The sequence below is a fragment of the Neovison vison genome, chromosome 12 (genome assembly GCF_020171115.1).
Source record: "Neovison vison isolate M4711 chromosome 12, ASM_NN_V1, whole genome shotgun sequence".
NCBI classification, from domain to species: Eukaryota; Metazoa; Chordata; class Mammalia; order Carnivora; family Mustelidae; genus Neogale; species Neogale vison.
Window position 1 is genome coordinate 98,077,835 of NC_058102.1, and position 4,006 is coordinate 98,081,840.

At 36.6% G+C, this 4,006-nt stretch overlaps 1 pseudogene; it reads right to left on the reverse strand.

The window, feature by feature from the left end:
- Positions 1-556: 556 nt before the first annotated feature.
- Positions 557-1,565, reverse strand: LOC122891007 (annotated as a pseudogene).
- Between the last annotated feature and the right edge of the window lie 2,441 nt (positions 1,566-4,006).

A 4,006-nucleotide genomic window follows, 5' to 3' on the forward strand; every position in this document is an offset into this window, starting at 1 on the left:
ATCTAGTGAGTCATAATGGATTTTGGAAATAAGGAGATGTATTTAGCAGCATATCTACAAAAGTATATATGTTAAGTATCTATTCTTTTTTTGACAATAGATAAATTATATGAACACACCCTATTTAGTGAGCAATGTTCTGTGGTTTTTAAATGAAAACTTTCACATTTTTCAAAAAATCATATGGCATTTGAAGAATTTTTTGTCCTAGAGAAACTGCAAGATGGTGAAAGGATTTCTGGCAAAGATCACTGAAAATCACAAAATTATATTTTCTGTATAGAGTAAGGAAAATATCACATCAATAATTACAGTGCCTCCTCCACTCTGTGTGATAATCATTTTCCTAAACAAAATGCAAAGTAAATTACATTTACAAATTAAAAGAATTAATAATCAAGACGTTGCAACTAATCAAAGTTTCAGAAGAATGGGAACCAGAAAAACTTAGGAAGGTATTTCATCTGAATGGGAAATACATTAAATGTGCTTATAAACTCTTAGAAAGAAAGAATGAATAAGGATAGCAGGAAGACCACTGCCATTTAAAGGTGGCTCAAATTTCATGTTTGTATATTTTAAATTGCCCCGCAATGTGTCTAATTTGTAAAACCATAACATTTCGTTTGCTTGAGAAAAATGCAATCTTCCTTGCCCTGTCCATGAAGGCTCGCTTGACTTGCTGGTTCCTTAGGCTGTAAATAAAGGGGTTCAGCATGGGGGCTACTGAGATGTTTAGCACAGTAACACCCTTGCTCAGAGACACCCTGTCTTTTGCTGCTGGATTAATATACATGAAAATGAAGCTGCCATAGGAAATGAAGATGACAATCATGGGGATGAACAGGTGGAAAAGGCCTTTGTCCTCTAGCAGAAGGAATTCTCAAAATTGTTCTGATGATATATATGTAGGACAGAATTATTATTACCAAGGTGAACATTAAAGGAAATAGAGACCAGGAAAACCCCATTATCTCTAGGAATTTTGTGTCTGAACAAGAAAGTTGCAGCAGGGGGTAAAAATCACAGGCAAAATGGTCAATAATATTAGACCTACAGTAATTAAGGTTTAAGAGCAATGTGAGTGCAGGGAATACAATTAAGAATGAAATCAGCCATGAAGAGAAGACAAGGAGTATGCAGACTCTGGGATTCATGATGGTCATGTAATGCAGAGGTTTGCAGATGGCAATATAACGGTCATAGGACATGGCAGCCAGGAGGTAAAATTCAATGACTCCCAATAGAATGAAAAAAAAAAAAAAAAAGAACTCAGCAATGCAGTCATTAAAGGAAATGGTTTTATCTCCTGTAATCAGAGTGCTTAGGAAATTGGGTATGCTAACAGTGGTGAATGAAACCTCTAATAAGGAGAAGTTTCTGAGGAAGAAATACATGGGTGTCTGGAGGAGGGCATCCAGCAGGATAAGGGTGATAGTGGTCAGGTTCCCAGTGATGCTGAGCATGTAGGTGATGAACAGAAAGAAGAAGATCACTCCCTGAAGCTGCAGGTTATCTGACAATCCCAGGAGGATGAACTCTGTTAGTTCTGTGTGGTTTCTCATTCTCCAGTTGCTTATTTGTTTTTCTCCTGCCAGACCTCTAGGAGAAAACACAAGGAAGGAACTTGAAGAGAGGATTAGCAGAGGTCCAAGTTTGGAGACAGAATTTGGCAAAAAAAAACCAACCAACCAACCAAACAAACAAAAAAACAAACCCTATGTGCTTTCATCTACAAGGGAGATTTTATGAATCTTTGACTGATTCTTCCCAACCCACAAACATCTTGCTGAAATCTCCTGTGAACTCCTTCACTATGTTGTGCATGTCTGAAAGTTTAGGAAGAGTCTGACCTTCAAAGCCTTTGCAACACAGTCAAGTGCCTGGAAGTCACAGGGGCTTAAAATAAACACTTGTCTACTTAATTCACTCATTCATTCTGAGTGTATTCTTGCATCACAAACACCCAACAGGTGAAGTTCTCTATTGTATGCCCAATTCCTGGCTACATATTACATAGGTTGTGTCTTTGTTTTACAAGATGTTTTTCCTCATCTGGAGTAAATTTATAAGAAAGGTCAATCAAGACATACAAATGGCTATCAGACACATGAAAAAATGTTCATCATCATTAGCCCTCAGGGAGATTCAAATTAAAACCACATTGAGATACCACCTTACACCAGTTAGAATGGCCAAAATTAACAAAACAAGAAAAAACATGTGTTGGAGAGGATGTGGAGAAAGGGGAACCCTCTTCCACTGTTGGTGGGAATGTAAGTTGGTACAGCCTCTTTGGAGAACAGTGTGGAGATTCCTCAAGAAATTAAAAATAGAACTTCCCTATGACCCTGCAATTGCACTCCAAAGACACAGATGTCGTGAAAAGAAGGGCCATCTGTACCCCAATGTTTATAGCAGCAATGGCCACGGTCGCCAAACTATGGAAAGAACAAAGATGCCCTTCAATGGATGAATGGATGAGGAAGATGTGGTCCATATACACTATGGAGTATTATGCCTCCATCAGAAAGGATGAATACCCAACTTTTGTAGCAACATGGACGGGACTGGAAGAGATGATGCTGAGTGAAATAAGTCAAGCAGAGAGAGTCAATTATCATATGGTTTCACTTATTTGTGGAGCATAACAAATAGCATGGAGGACATGGGGAGTTAGAGAGGAGAAGGGAGTTGGGGCAAATTGGAAGGGGAGGTGAATCATGAGAGACTATGGACACTGAAAAATAATCTGAGGGGTTTGAAGTGGCGGGGGGGGTGGGAGGTTGGGGTACCGGGTGGCGGGTATTGTAGAGGGCACGGATTGCACGGAGCACTGGGTGTGGTGAAAAAATAATGAATGCTGTTTTTCTGAAAAAAAAAAACTTAAAAAAAAGAAAAAAAAACTCAAGATATAGTTCATGTATTATTTTTCTTGATAAGTGGTGTTATGGAGATTGATAAAGTTTTGAGCATCCTGTTCTTTGCTTACTATCCCACTATCTGTAAATATTAATACATAGTAAATTAAATAAACACTGTTTTCCTTCTCCAAAAAAAAAAAAAAAAAAAAGAAAGGACATGTAGAAGAAGCCCCAAATTTTTGACATATAATTAAAAAAAAACTTCATTAAGCATTATTTCAAAATAGGTCTCATTAAATTTCTTTAGAATGCTTTCTTTTAATTAACTTTACTCCTGCTCTGTAATAATGCTCTCTTCCTCATCAGGGTTTGCTTTCCTATGAAGCACTAGTTTCTCATAACACCTGGGAGCCTCAAAATGCATTCTCATCAAATAGGCAATGTTTGGTTTCATTTGAATTGAATTTCAATTCAATCCCCAAATTGAAATTTCTGCACTAAATTTACTGCCTTTGGAGATACTATTTTATAAAGGCATATTATTACTCTTCCATAGATAATAATGTGTCAATGCACTGCACTTTTAACCTTATTTCAAAATGTTTTTTTTTTTTGCATATTCTTTATTTTCTTAACTTTCCTACCAATTTTTCCACTTTCTGAAAAAGAATAACTTGACTGAATTACAAATTTTGGCTACTGAAGAAACATACGAGGGAATGTATTAAGAACTGTGAAAGAAAGTATTAATATACATAGAAACGTTTATGTGAGCATTACTGAAAAGGAGTACTGAAAGGCCAGTTTTCTAGGATCAGTGAATATAGGCTTAAAACAACTCTACCAAGAGATGATCTAATATCACAGACCTGGGGGAAGCACACTATACTATTATGTAAAAATATTAATGAAAATCAATGGACTATATTCATTTACCAACATCACCTAATGTTTACCAACATTGCCAACATGGATGTTATTCATTCATTCATTCATTCATTCATTTATTCATTAATTAATTCAGCAGGCTTTGGGGAGAAAAAAACCTCTATGTTTAACAAGGTGCATATGATTCCTCAAGCCTGAAGCCACCCCAAGGATGTACTCATGCAGAGTATGAAGGATATCTCTAAGAATTTAGC